Below are 16,029 nucleotides of genomic sequence, written 5' to 3'. Positions count from 1 at the left end.
TCAGACTTGTGACTTGACTCGGACTTTTACACCAGTGACTTGAGACTCGACTCTGACTTGCCTGACATTACTTGAGACTTGACTTGAGACTTGAGGATAAAGACTTGAGACTTACTTGAGACTTGCAAAACAATGACTTGGTCCCACCTCTGGTAAATGGTACATAGAGGGAGAGTCTTCATTTGAAGAGATTGGGACAGCAGCAGTGACCGGAATGACAATATCCCTAATAGTGTCAAACAAAACCTTGGGGTTACCTCTGCTCCTGGAGACTAGGTTTGAAAAATAAGCAGCCCTTGCATCACAAATTGAAGCATTAAAAGAAGCTAAAAGGTCTTTTAAATGAAGGAGTTGAACCTGTAAACGAGTCTTTCTCCACAAAGAAACACCATGCAAGAGCCATCAGAGCATTAAGCTCTCCAAGAAACCAACCCTAGGAGACCCTCAGATGCCCCAATGCCCCAAGCCCATAACTGCCCCCCCCCCCCCCACATACACACACACACACACACGAAAAGAAAACAAAACAAAACTAAAGCAGGACAAAACCACATAGTTATGGGGCAGTTATGGGTAGGGATGGGTACCGTGCCATTATGGCACCGGTTCTGACATAAACGGTAGTAACCAGACCGAAAAGCAGCACACATTTCAGTGCTTTATTTCGGTGCTTTTTCCCCCTGAGATGTCACACACTTTGGATTCTAGCCAATCATTTTACCTTTGCAAGCGTAGTAGGCGGGCCCAGGTACGTACGTTCTTTTAGAGCAGAGCTACAGATTAAAAATGCCCAAGGCAAAGCAGTCAAAGTCTGGGTGTACTTCAAACTGCAAGCCTGCAACAAGTGCTTTAAGGTGATACTTTGCAAAGGAGGTAAATCCTCGAATCTGATGAAACACCTGGCGACGTATAGCATTTTGTTAAAAGCCGAGAAATGCGCCGTATTTGATAGCTTGCTGCGAGACCTCACACCGGGCACATCTACTGCGGGTGGGTTGCCTGTTATCGGACCCGGAGTTAGCAACATCCCCCAAAAACACGAAGAGGAGAGTCCTGGACCCTAGCCCTGCCACTGTAGCAGAAATGATGAGGATGATGATGGCAGCAGCAGCCTTTCTTCTCTGCGTGAGTAGCTTAATGTTATCCGTGTGTAATTTACGTTGATTAGGCTAACCACGTTATTACATTAATGCACGTAAGGTGAACTCGCAAACACCGTTGTAGTTACATGAAGCTGTCTTCTTGTTTGATGGCAGATACTCCCTTCACCCTGGCCAAAAAGACTAAAATGACCAAAGAAAAAGTGGAAAACAGCTAAACATGAGAGGTTTTTGGACAAAGTTTGTGTTTTTTCCATTGATTAAGCACTGCTTCCAGCCAAGAGTGATTCGATAAATCCCCTATAGCTGCAGAAAAGGCTGACATTGTTATATTTTTACAAAAAAACAGCTGAACATGAGAGGTTTTTGGACCAATTTTATGTTCTCCATTCTTTAAGCACCGGTTTGAGCACTGTTTAAGCACCGGCACCGTTTCAAAAGTACCGGTTTGGTACTGGTATCGGATAAAACCTAAACGATACCCATCCCAAGTTATGGGTACAGTAGATCCATTATAATTTAAAGGAGTACATTTCTTCATGATCTTCAATGTTTTTATGAATATTGGCCAGATTTAACAACCTTTCAGATTCCAATTTTCTTTGTTGAAAAACTGTAAAATGCTTTACATGTTGAGTGCATATTACATGCTGTTATCAGATATAACAACTGGAATAATGTTCAACCACATATATTATGACTTCTCATATGCATTTTGCACAATTTTTTTTTCAATCCCTTTTATGGCCTTTGTTTTTTTGTTTTTTTTTAAGACAATGAGATCAGTGTGGTTGAAGACTAATCACAGTCATCAGTACAGCCAATCCGTCTTGCCCTCTTACCATCGCCAGTTCCATTGTCAGACCATCCATCGTCCCCAGCTTCTACCTGTTCATCAGATTCAACTATTATCCACAAAAGTACAAAGAACAGGAACAAGGGCCTAGGAGAGCTTGATCGCAATGAAGCAAAGCAGGTTAAAAGCAAAGCCTAAAGCAATTTCCAGTGCTTAACTGCATTTTACAAACACTAACTTTTTTGTGTAATTTGCTTCAGTTCAATCAGTATAAATCTTTTTTTTTTTTTGGTGTATACTGTCCTGAGGCCAAACCCAAAGGGTAAGGAAATTTTCAATGAAAACGACAAAACTAAAACACTGTGACATCCAACTCGTCAACAAATGGTCAACATACTGGTTGCAGATATGATAGAATCACATGGCTAAGTATTCTTTGATGATCCTAAAAAAGTTGTCAAGTGAGCAGAATAGCAATACACTTTTTTTGTTTTTGAAAGGAGGATTCCACCCATAAGTGCTCGGACTAACTATGCACTGGGGATTGCAACGCTTTTTCCATATCTCCAAGATCTTTACTCAAAAAATTGTTATGTAAGTGTTATCTCTGAAAAGCAACATCTCTGTAATTTATGCATGTTGTTACAGTGGTACCAAATATGCATTCCTTTGTTCCATTTTTTGTTGTGTATGTTTTTTTGTTTGTTTTTGTGTGTGACTGATTTGCACGCATGAGCAGGACCATTACTATGATCTGGAGGCCAATATTGGCTATCTTGCTTGGAGACTCAAGACTGTCCAACGCAATACCTATGATGGTGCTAGTGGGTGTCCCAGGCCAAACTTTCAGGACAGTCCAACAACCCGAAGAGAATATTTGTTTGTTAGAGGACGACTTTTTGGTGAGGAGTGCAGAGAGGCTCTGTCTGTTATTACACACTCAACAGATAGGTCTGTGCTTAAAGAGAAGATGAAAGCTACTTTTGAATACAGACAGAAGCTGGTTCATGACCCAGATGGAACATCATCAATCTTGGATGTCTTCCCTCATTTCCTTGAAACACCGGGGTTGTTGAGTATATTTATAGACATTTCATTATTATTAACCTTTATTTTACCAGGAAAAGTCCCATTGAGATTAAAAACCTCTTTTTCAAGGGAGTCCTGGCCAAGAGGCGACAACATGTTAAAATTACAAAGTTACATACATTCATGATATGAAACCAAAGATAACATTTTGCCCAGAACACTTAAGTAACCAGTATTTGGTTGCTGTTTTGTCTTTTTAATAGACTGATCAGGATTTTACAATGATGCTTGTAGATGAGGCCTCTGGAAGATTTCTTGCAAAGTGGCCTTCATATTTCAAGCAAAAAATCATCAGAGAAAGCCAAAGTCTTCCATCAAGTCATTGTGTTGAGGAGTTACGAACATCTTTTGATCCAGAGGCTTCAAATGACTGGGGTAAATTAGGACAGTATTTCAGTATATAAAATACTTACATTTCCCTTTGTCTGTCCTAATACACTTAACTGACTGCAAATAGACTGAAGTAATTTATGCATCCTTGTGGTTTAAGCATTTTCAGAAATCTCATCATTTAACTGCTTAACAGAATTTCAGTTCATCTTTAACCTTTTGTCTCAAATATGCTTTTTGTCTTTAAGGCTGGGAGAGTGATATGGCAGCTCTTCTGTTGTTGCTGCATCTCCTGCCCCCAACATCAAAAGGCCACAAATAAAACCCCCGCAAAAACAAAGCTCTTCACAGGCAGCCAATCATCTTGTAAGATTTGTCAAGGTATGCTCTAATAGCATTTTTTGTAAACACTGTTTACAATTAATGATTTTTCGTAAATGGTAAGCCACAAGATAAAAACAGAAATGATGAAATTAATTAATTATCTTTTGTGTATTTGATATGAAATCATGCTGCATCGATAGATATCGAAAGATATCAAATCTGTTGTCGCTTTCCTTTCCAAAAGAAGTTAATTGACAGACATGGGTTCAGTACAATGTGAACTTCAAAAATTCAATTAGATTCAATTCAGTTTTATTTATACAGCGCCAAATCACAACAACAGTTGCCTCAAGGTGCTTTACATTATACAGTAGACCCTACAATAATACATACAGAGAAAAACCCAACAATCATTTGACCCCATATGAGCAAGCACTTTGGCGACACTGTGAAGGACAAACTCCCTTTTAACAGGAAGAAACCTCCGTCAGAACCACGCTCAGGGAGGGGCGGGGCCATCTGCTGTGATTGGTTGGGGTGACAGAAGGAAGACAGGATAAAGACATGCTGTGGAAGAGAGACAGAGATTAATAACAGATATGATTCAATGCAGAGAGGTCTATTAACACATAGTGAGTGAGAAAGGTGACTGGAAAGGAAAAACTCAATGCATCATGGGAATCCCTGGCAGCCTACATCTATTGCAGCATAACTAACGGAGGATTCAGGGTCACCTGGTCCAGCCCTAACTATATGCTTTAGCAAAAAGGAAAGTTTTAAGCCTAATCTTGAAAGTAGAGATAGTGTCTGTCTCCTGAATCCAAACTGGAAGCTGGTTCCACAGAAGAGGGGCCTGAAAACTGAAGGCTCTGCCTCCCATTCTACTTTTAAATACTCTAGGAACAACAAGTAGGCCTGCAGAGCGAGAGCGAAGTGCTCTAATAGGGTGATATGGTACTACAAGGTCATTAAGATAAGATGGGGCCTGATTATTTAAGACCTTGTATGTGAGGAGCAGGATTTTGAATTCTGGATTTAACAGGAAGCCAATGAAGAGAAGCCAATACAGGAGAAATCTGCTCTCTCTTTCTAGTAAGTAAGTAAGTAAGTAAAATTTTATTTATATAGCACATTTCTAGATAAGGGATCACAAAGTGCTTTACAAGGTATAGACACAGATTAAAAAGACGAAGTACAATCAAAAGTTAACAAAATGAAATTTTGAAAAGATGTGTTTTTAGCTGTTTTTTAAAAGTAATCAGTGAAATAGCAGATCTTAAGTTCTGAGGAAGAGAATTCCACAGTCTGGCGGCCACAGTAGCAAAAGCTCGATCACCCCTAGTTTTCAGTCTCGTATACTTAATAACAAGTAGGCCCTGACCACAAGACCTCAGAGACCTACTAGGGGCATAGGGCTGTAAGAGTTCAATGATGTATGATGGTGCTTGTTCTTGAAGAGCCTTAAATGTGAGAACCAGAATCTTAAAGTGGACTCTAAATTCGACAGGGAGCCAGTGTAACTGTATAAGCAGCGGTGTTATATGTGAGTATTTCGATGTTTTCGTCAGAAGCCTTGCTGCAGCATTTTGGACAGTCTGCAGACGCTTCGGGGAACTCTTGTTTAGACATGTAAACAGTGAATTGCAATAGTCCAGTCGTGATGAAATAAAAGCATGAATAACAATCTCCAGTTCAGTATGAGCTATTATGGGGCTCAATTTAGAAATATTTCTTAAATGATAAAAGCAAGACCGAACCAGAGATTTGACGTGAGTATCCAATGTAAGAGCAGGATCGAAGGTTATCCCTAGGTTCCTGATAGATGGTTTCACAAACGTTGAAAGGGGACCAAGAGCATTCATTATGCTGGGTACATGTCTGTCTGGAGCACATAACAGGACTTCAGTTTTATTTTCATTTAGTTGGAGGAAATTGTCGGCCATCCAACCTTTGATGGTTTCCAAACACACATTTAAAATCCGCAGTTTAGAAGCATCTTCAGGTTTAAAAGATATATATAGTTGGATGTCGTCTGCGTAGCAGTGGTAACAAATATCCTCAAAAGGGCTCAAAATATGCTGGAGAGGAAGTAAATAAATTAAAAACAATAATGGCCCCAGCACAGAGCCTTGTGGCACACCAAAGGACAGGGACGTAGAAGATGACCTGTACTTAGAAACTGCCACAGAAGAGTATCGTTCACAGAGATACGAGGAGAACCACTCTAAGGCAGACCCAGATACACCGACCCAGTATTTCAGCCTATCAAGCAAAATATAATGGTCAACGGTGTCAAAGGCCGACGTGAGATCCAACATTAAAAGAACAGAACACTTACCCGCATCGTTTTGCATCAGAATGTCATTAGAAACTCTAAGAAGGGCTGTTTCAGTAGAATGAGCTTTACGAAAGCCAGACTGAAATTTATCAAAGATGTTATATTTGTCTAAAACTGCTGTAAGCTGCTTAGCCACAATCTTCTCTAAAATCTTAGCAATTAACGGTATTTTTGAGATCGGTCTGTAGTTGCTAGTGAGAGATGGGTCCAGCATAGGCTTTTTTAACAGAGGGTGTATAACAGCAGTTTTAAAATAGGCAGGAACTTAGCCAGATCCCAAAGAGGTGTTAATTATAGTGAGCATACAGGGACCAATAGAGTAAAAGACATTTTTGAATAACGATGCGGGTAAAATGTCGAGTGAACAAGAGGATACTTTTGTTGCACTAACTATTTTTCCCAGTTCGGCTAGTGAAACAGGTAAAAATCTTTCTAAAACAACAGGCCGAACTGGCGTAGGAACTGACAGTGCAGATGCTGATGGGGACAATTTTTTCCTTATATTGCTAATTTTTTCTAAAAAGAAAGCAAGAAATGTTTCACAGTCTTCAGCAGAAGAAATAATGGCAGCAGGTAGAGCAGGAGTAATGATATCAGTAATAGTATCAAATAAGACCTTAGGATTACCTCTGCTCTTTGCAACCAACTGAGAAAAGTAAGCAGCCCTTGCATCTCTAATAGCATTGTTAAAAGAGGCTAAAAGATCCTTTAAATAAAGGAGATGAACATTTAAATGAGTTTTCCTCCATAACCGCTCAGCTTTATGACAATTACGTTTTATAGAGCGGATGTTATCATTTAGCCAAGGTAGGGACTTGGAAACAGGCACAGGTCTCATTTTAACCGGACAGATTTCATCTAAGATCGAAAGACAATGATCATTAAATAGATCTGTTGAGAAATCAACACCGTTTTGTGGGGATAGTGTTAAATTAAAAGCATCTGAGAACTTCTGCGCTGTGGAGGAATTTATAATGCGCGACATAACTGTCTGGTAAACAGGAGACATAGGCTCGTGAAAAGACATGTTAAAAAGAATACAATAATGGTCAGAGATAAAAATGTCCTTAGAACAAATACAATCAATATTCAAACCCAAGGTAAAGACAAGGTCCAGTGTGTGACCTTTGTTATGTGTGGGGCCGGACACATGCTGGATAAAATGAAAAGAATCCATAATGTTGATAAAACCCCTGGCAAAGAGGTCGGACTCATCATCAACATGTATATTGTCAGGACTCTTGCTGCAGCATTTTTGATTAACTGAAGGCTTTTCAGAGAGTTTTTAGGACTTCCTGATAATAATGAATTACAGTCATCCAGCCTGGAAGTAATAAATGCATGAACTAGCTTTTCAGTGTCACTCTGAGACAGGATATTGCACAGATGGAAGAAAGCAGTCTTACATATTTGTTTAATATGTGCGTTGAAGGACATGTCCTGGTCAAAAATGACTCCAAGGTTCCTCACAGTGTTACTGGAGGCCAAGGTAATACCATCCAGAGTAAGAATCTGGTTAGATATCATATTTCTAAGATTTTCAGGGCCGAGTACAATAACCTCAGTTTTATCTGAATTAAGAAGCAGAAAGTTAGCGGCCATCCAGGTCTTTATGTCTTTAAGACATTCCTGCAGTTTAACTAATTGGTGCGTGTTGTCTGACTTCATGGACAGATAGAGCTGGGTGTCATCAGCATAGCAGTGAAAATGTATGCTATGTCTTCTAATGATACTGCCTAGGGCAGGGGTCGGCAACCCGCGGCTCCGGAGCCGCATGCGGCTCTTTAGTCTTTATTTTGCGGCTTGGTTTGGGAAAATAAATTATAAGTATTTAGCTGAAGTGTATTTTATTTGTGTTTAGTTCTTTTTTTAACTTGTAGTTCTAAATTGAAGAATTATTGTGATTTTGAAATATAAAAATAAAATTATATCTTATTATTTTTTCATCGCTCAAAATAAGCGTCACACTCGTGGAAGCCGGTGTACCCGCCGAAACGCTATACATTTATCGAGACTTTCAACCCCAGGTAGGCCAAATATGGATCTTCGGATCCACATTACGTCAGCAGCTGTTCTCCACCGTGAACTATGTTAAAAACAAACACCGCTCACGCCCCACAGATGACAGCTTACAGTCCTGCGTAAAGATGAAACCCCCGATTTGCAGACACTGTGCGCAGAGGTTCGGGACCATAAGTCTTATTGTAAACATATCACGGCAGACCCGACGATGTTTGCATGAACATGCTTTTCAGCATCTCTTTATTGACTGCTTTTCACACACGGTTGCTGTACGCATACAGCTGGCTGTAGCTTTTCAACAGCAGAGAGAGCACAGATTTTAAGGTGATGAGGTGTGATTGCGGGTGCCGGTCAGGTGCGTCCGCCTCCCCTGCAGCGGCGCTGCAGACCACGCCCCGCCACACACATTAACCAGGTAAAATACATATTTCGGCAGAATTTTGCAAATATCTATTTTTTTTTAGCAGCATAGTGCTTTTTTTCAATTATTTTTAAAAAGTCAGGTCAAGGCTCCAAAAGCCCAAAGGCGATATAAGGGTGGCGGCTCACAACAGTTTTTGTTTGCTGGATCACTTTAGTTCAGCTGGGTGTCTTTCCTTTTGTTATATTTCTTTAAGAGTTCAAAATGTGTTATTTACATGAATAAAATGTAATTTTCTCTTTAGCACTTCATGGATTTCATAAGCAACACACCTTAGTTGCTCTGTGGATTCTTTTAAAAAGCAGTTAAAAACTTTTCTTTTCAAACAAGCCTTTTGTTGATCTACGTATTTTATAATCTTTCCATTCTTTACATTTGATCTTTTACATTGTGTATAATGTCTATTGATTGTATTGTTTATTTTAATATTTGTGTACAGAGCTTTGTGACTGCCTGTCTGTGAAAAGCACTTAATAAATAAACTTTACTTACTTACTTTAGTTGTTCACACAAAGCATAAAGGTGAAAAAATATATATATATACAGTGTTATCTTCATTTGAGATTTCAAAAAGTATTTGCGGCTCCCAGTGTTTTCTTTTGCGTGGAAACCGGGTCCAAGTGGCTCTTTGGGTGTTAAAGGTTGCAGACCCCTGGCCTAGGGGAATCATGTATAATGTAAACAGAATTGGTCCTAGCACTGAACCTTGTGGAACTCCATAATTGACCTTAATAAAGCATTACTGTGTTTTATTCTACTTGGATCCATTTGTGTTAAGACGGGTTACTTGCTTGGGCCCATAGACCTTATATGCAAGCCAAACAGATGAAAAAATGTTGTTACTCATGACTGAAATGTGCTATTCAAGTTCCAGGAAGGAGTCAGCCTCACTACTTTCCTGGAGAAAGCTGAGACCAGGCAGCCCTTCCTTCTCTGCATTGGTGAGCAAAAGAAGAACATTCAGTGGTTCTTCATCGTTGTAGACCAGAAAGCTATCCCATGTGATCCTCCAACTTCAGTGGCTGCTTTTGATGGGCTATTCAAAGCACACTTTGTCTTCAGCCTCTCATATGATGAAGCTCTTTCCAGTTTTTACACCTTCATTCAAATCACAATCTACAACATTGATGTTGGAAACACAAAAGAAAGACCTTGAGTCAAGGAACTGAGAGCCCGTCTGCTGCGAGACCGTTAAAATGCCCACAAGGTCCACACGCTTGTAGGAGGGTTTAAAAAAACTGTTTGACAATGTCCAAATGCTTTGTTTGAAAAACATACCACAAAAATTGTTCAGCCCTTGTCAACATTTAAAATGTCATCATGGTTTATATCCAAACAAAAATCTGCGTTTAAAATGTGGAGAGCAGGGATGTTTTTCGTCTTTTTGTACTTACAGTGGCTTTAGAAAACATCTCCATAATGCACATAGTCGTTGTCAAAATAAACATGTAGGGATGGAACAGGAAGTTGTCCAACAAACACATTCTCAAGGAGACTTTTTTAGTGATCAACCATCTACTTCTGCATCTATATCACAGGTTCCCACTGTTATTTCACAGGACTCGCTTGTTGGAATGTGTGGATCTACTGTTGCTCACTTCTGGTCTTACTGAAAGTGCTGTTCAAACAATAATTTGTTCTGTTGAGGAAGTTGTCAGTCATGTTCAGAGTCAAGCAAGAGAAGCAGTACTCCAAACATTTTTCCCTGATAGTAAGGAATCAGACATTTACAAAAGAGTTGAGCACAATTTAAACCAATTAGATAACCCCTTTTCAAAATGTAACACTGAGAAAAAAAGACAGAAATATTATGATGAAAAATGGGAAATTGTTGAGCCTAAATAATTTGTACTTGGTGTAAGATTGGATACACGTAGACATAGAACTACAGGTATTTGTCAGAGACAAATACATGTATGTGCCCATTTTAGGTACGATAAATTTAATTTTCAAAAATAAAGAAATTAGATAATGCTTCTTGCATGAGAAACAAACACAAGCTGGGTTATACAAAGACATTAACAATGGATTATATTTCCAAAACCATCCTCTGTTTTCACAACAGCAACATGCTCTACAGATTATACTGTATTACGATGATTTTGAAACTGCCAACCCATTACATTCGAAGAAAGGGATCCACAAACTGGGCTGTATGTATTTCACTATAAAAAAAAAACTCCCACCAAAGGTTAACTCTGTGCTGATGAATGTACATCTAGCTGCTCTTTTCTACACAGAAGACTTAAAGAAATATGGTTTTGAAGAAATACTAAAGCCTTTGATGGATGACTTGAACATTTTAGAAACTATAGGTGTAGTGGAGATATTGAAGATAGGCACGGCTGTGGCACTGACTCAGTCTTTGAGCACTACGGTCACCCCGGTGTGTCGGCCAGAATACCACTTAAGGCCAAATTGTCCCAGAGTGCGAAAGAAGGAGGGAGCTTGAGGTTCCGTTTGAGGCACTTTATTGTCACCACTTAATTTCTGGGGTTGTAAACACAGCGGGTGTACATAACTGTGTGTCTGGGTGTGTGTGTGTGTGGTTTCCTACAAAGGAAATAAACAAGGGAAATAACAATAAATAAAGAGAATAGACAAGTCAAATACTCAAATATAAACATAATACAACATAGTTAACATAATCAAATATAAAGATCAGAAAAATATAGTACACTTCAAACTGCTCACACCATGCAACTAAATAGCATTAGTGCGAGGTTAAGCAACCGTCAGTACACAGGAACTACTTCCGATAGTTATACAAAATAAAAGCGTCCCCCATTATAATCCGCTATAATGCTCTTATTGTGAAGGGCAAGCGGGACGCCATACTTCCGGTCGAACTACGTTCGCTATTTTCTTAATCCACGTACCTAATTGTTCGCTACAAACTCCGCTACTTCAAAGTAAACAATCACAAGCATCACATACAACATACAGAGAAGGTCTGATAACACAGGAACGACATTATGGACATACGAGTGACCGTACATGCGTCAAGAACCGGGGTAAGCTAACAACATAAGTTAGCATATGAAATGAGGGTGAACTCATGCGTTGCATGCGTGGCCTACCGCTCCAACTATGGACTGCATTAGCTCCTAAATGGTAACGTACTACAGTACTAACACAAACAAATGCAGAATATAACACAGGTCACTACTTACTTGTCATTTACGCACACCTAACATGCCCCAGGAATCAGTGCACCCCCTCCAGACCAACACTGCCCATCCGCCATTAAACTGCCCACCTTACTAACCGGATGATGTCACTAGAAGGTGGGCTGGCCCAAACAGACAGAAGACCGAACATTACATGAACCTATATAAACTTATAAACACCAGTAAAACTATTTTATGAACTTTGGGGCCTTTTATACAATAGGAATCCTGCTTCCCTTTACTGAAGAGCCAGTGTTTGGTTCTGTTGTTCAAGTTACATGAGACAATCTTGCTTTAAATGGCTTACTAGGTTGTGTTGAATCGTTTAGTACAACACACTGGTGTAGGTTTTGTTTAGTAAACAAGGAAGAAATTCAATCTGTGTTTAATGAAGACAGTTCTGACCTTGTTCTGTGCTCCAGAGGACTTCATATTGAACACTGTAATGCATTAAGTGTAGACCCTGCTCTCTCTTCCGTCTATGGAGTTAAAAGATCTTGTGTGCTCAGTTCATTGGAATATTTTCCAGCACTGACAATTATGCAGTTGATGTAATGCATGATTTATTGGAAGGAGTTGTGCAGTATGAGCTCAAACTTTTTTTTGTAAATGGCCTGTATTTGTACAGCGCTTTACTAGTCCCTAAGGACCCCAATGCGCTTTACACTACATTCATTCATTCACCCATTCACACACACATTCACACACTGGCGATGGCAAGCTACATTGTAGCCACAGCCACCCTGAGGCGCACTGACAGAGGCAAGGCTGCCAAACACTGGCGCCACCGGGCCCTCTGAGCACCACCAGGAGGCAACGGGTGAAGTGTCTTGCCCAAGGACACAACGACCGAGACTGTCCGAGCCGGGGCTAGAACCGGCAACCTTCTGATTACAAGGCGAACTCCCAACTCTTGAGCCACGATCGCAAATACATGATCAAAAATGGCTACATCTCCATTAGCATGTTACTTGACAGGATACAGATTTTTAATTGTGGTTTTGTAGAGTTAAAAATAAACCAAGTGGGTTAAAAATAGATGATAACAGCAAACACTTAGGTTTAAATGCCCTTCAGTCATTATGTATCCTACACAATACTCCACTCATTTTTGGAGACATAGTTGAGCGGGACAATAGCTACTGGAATTGTTGGAATTGTGTTGTCCCCAGTCCTTACTGATGGCATGATATGTTACTTGAAACATCTGATCTGTGATCACGATAACATGTTTAAAAACTTGTTCCCTGGTAGAAAATTAATTTGTAAACACCAATGATTCACTATCCAAGGTGTATTAAGAAAATTGGCCCTCTTATCAGTGGCGTGTCTAGAAAATCTTTGTTGGGGGGGCCAGGTAGGGGCACAGATTTGGAGAAGGGTGGCAGATGTAATTGGCAGATAATGTTTAAAAAAGATTCTACCAACCGTTAACCATAATTCAATAACCCTGTAAACCTAATAACCAAATGCACTTTTAACTCTTATTAGAATGAGATTTTGACCACTACGGTGCAAAGTTTTTAGATACTGCGTTGATAAAGTACAAGAGATACAATCAGTGCTTTGTCAGTGTTTACTCAGCATTCAAGGACAGCAATATTTGCATAGTATTTTTACTGACATATAGTGCACATATGTTTTGGGCAAAAACATTTTTGAATATTAAAATACGAACATTTGTAACAAACAATTGACAAATTAGCCAGTTCCAATGTAAAACTTTATCTGCCTGTTAAAAAAAGAAGATAATCTTCTCACAGACTGGTGTTTGATTTTGAAACAGGAAAAAAGTGGGGAAACAACTGAAAAGACTAACATTTGAATAAAACCTGAAAGCAAGTAAATACTTTCTATGCTGCCTTATGGTAAACTTTGGTAATATTGATAAAGAACAACACTGGCTGATGATGAAATACAGTCAGCTGGCATGGTGACACTGCCAGTATTAACCTGCAGGGCTGGACTGGGACAGAAAATCGGGCATTTTGACTAGAGACCGGCCCACCAGGTATTAAAGCCATAAAGACTTTGAATGAAAACAAATGCTGTTGTGACAGTCCCATATGGAAAAGAAATAGTAAAAACTTATATGACTTAACTCATGAAAGTGGCCACTTTCATGAGTTAAGTCATATAAGGCTTACATGATTTACTCATGAAAGTGGCCACTTTCCCATTACTTTCATATATTGTTTTAGTAAGTATCCAAAACATACAAGATTCATTATATAATCTTTCAAGGGATCTTATATCTGTTTTTACTCTTGTATGCTTTTCATACAAGTTTGACACAAGACAGATACAAACTTTATAAAATTTATATATATCTTTTCCATATGTACACTGTCTTGTTGGTATATGTATGATTTCTATACATTTTACGTCAGATAAAAACTTTGGTTGTAAGATTTAGATAATTATTTAATAAAAGCGAGATATTTTAAATGAGAATAAGAAAGAAAAGTATTTCTTTGTGCCCCCCTCTCCCTGTTAATGCCTACCTGGCCCTCCTGGCAAAACTTTGCTAGATCCGCCCCTGCACAGTTACCAGCTGTCAGCTGCTTAGAAAAGGATCCTGGTGTTATTTGTCTCTCAGCAACAGTTCATAACTTCAACTCATTCATGTCACCTAAAAGGTAAACCTGTTTCTCCATCACCTGTTCAGCTCTGATGATCCAGTAAGGACATCTCCTGGTTTCATCTTCATGTTTCCCTCTCACCACATATCCAAACCGACATCAAGACCAGCAGCTTTACAGCTGTGGTTCCAGCAAACATCAGCTGATACTAGAAATTAATATTAAATAAATTCTAACAGCTGATCAAGCTTAAACGTGCTGCTGTTGTTTAGCGCGGCATCTGCTGGTTTCCTCTTTCTGGCGCAAAGTGGGCGATAAACAAACAAGAGAGAAAAGCCGATCAGCTGATCATTGATCAGTTTCATGATTGAAATAGCAACAGGAGAGGGAGGGGAGAGAATGAGAGAAGAAGAGGCAGCTGTGCAGTGTAAAGACAGAATAACTCCAGCTTTGTGTCTTTTTCCATTCTAGCTAAAATCCGGGACAAACTGCGTCTCTTCTCAGCTCAATACGAAACGTGTAATATTTTCTCTGAATGAGGGACCATTCCATTTTTTTAAGGAGCCGTTGGCAACTCTACTAACTAAACGTATGAATAAAATAAAGTTCACTATCAGTAACATCATAGCACCCACCCAGCTGTATAAAAACTCCGTCAAGCTGGCTAGAACGCAGTACGAGTTATTGCAACTGACAGTAAAAAGTCAGCACAACGAAAATAAACTCCACCTGAACTTGGTTTATATCTGACCCAGATAGAATGCAGGTCATAACTTCTTACCTGAAGTTCAGTTCACCTGACACTCGGACCGGTGGCTGCCTCGGGGCTCTCCTCCTGCCTCCCCTTCCCTCATCCACCTGCTGGCCTCTGTGGAAGCCCCGCCATAGCCACCACCAAACAACTGAGTTATTTTTACACATTGACCTGCATCTGGCCAATCCACTACCTCTCATTGTTCATGCCCTTACAAAAATAAATAAATAAATAAGTCACCGGGCACATGCCCGGTATGCCCAATGGCCAGTCCAGCGATGTTAACCTGCAACCAAATCTGCAGCTCCATACAGCAATGTTACGACTTAGATGATATCTTATAACTCATAACTCTTATGTTAGCTGCCCTCAGTAGCATACTGTCTGAAATATTCGACGGCTGCAATAATTCTTTAAGTGTTATTTTTTCCTTGGTATTCTAATTTCACCGAAGTTTACTAAACTCAACAAACTTAATATTACTTACCGGGACATTTATTCTGTCCTCATTTTCTTTCACCGAAAAATTGTTTCCTGCAGTGCCGTCTTTCGTGCTTGGCTCTCCTACCTTTGCTAACGCGCATAGCGCAGAAGCCGATGCTGCATTCACTTACACTCGGATATCTGAGCTTCACCGTGAAAACATAATCGGACATTTGATATTTGATTGAATTTTATTGTTTTGCCTTTGGGGTGCCACCTGGGGTGGCCAGTCTGGTTGGGGGGGTGACCTGTGCCCCCCCAGGCCACCCCGTTGGACACGCCACTGCCTCTTATCCACACAATTTCTTTTAAAAAGGCCGTCAAAAATTTTAAAAACCTTACAAAATCTCTAGTAAAGCAACATCAGGTTCAACTGGCCTTTTACTATGAAAACTATTGTAATAAAAGGTTTTGGTCCTTTAAAATTAAAAAGAGTTAATAGCATTGAAGGTGGACATTTATTGTGCGAGTCATTAAATGCAGATTCATGTGTAAATGTTTCAACTACAAATTGGGTTAGAAATTATGGCACTGAATACCAGGTTGGCTTGTTTTTATGCACTGGAATTGCCAGTGATCTACCAGTCTTTAAGATAATTTGCTATATCATAATACATGAA

General features: G+C 39.6%; 1 pseudogene; it reads left to right on the top strand.

Annotated features, from left to right (window-relative positions):
* Positions 1–2,627: 2,627 nt before the first annotated feature.
* Positions 2,628–9,576, top strand: LOC146701093 (uncharacterized; annotated as a pseudogene).
* Positions 9,577–16,029: the final 6,453 nt, after the last annotated feature.

Source organism: Copadichromis virginalis, linkage group LG9, assembly GCF_057382275.1.
Source record: "Copadichromis virginalis isolate Kocher_CV1m ecotype Utaka linkage group LG9, C_Virginalis_male_GT1.1, whole genome shotgun sequence".
Taxonomy (NCBI): domain Eukaryota; kingdom Metazoa; phylum Chordata; class Actinopteri; order Cichliformes; family Cichlidae; genus Copadichromis; species Copadichromis virginalis.
The sequence above is the reverse complement of the archived record's forward strand: the minus strand, read 5'-3'. Positions and strand labels throughout refer to the sequence as shown.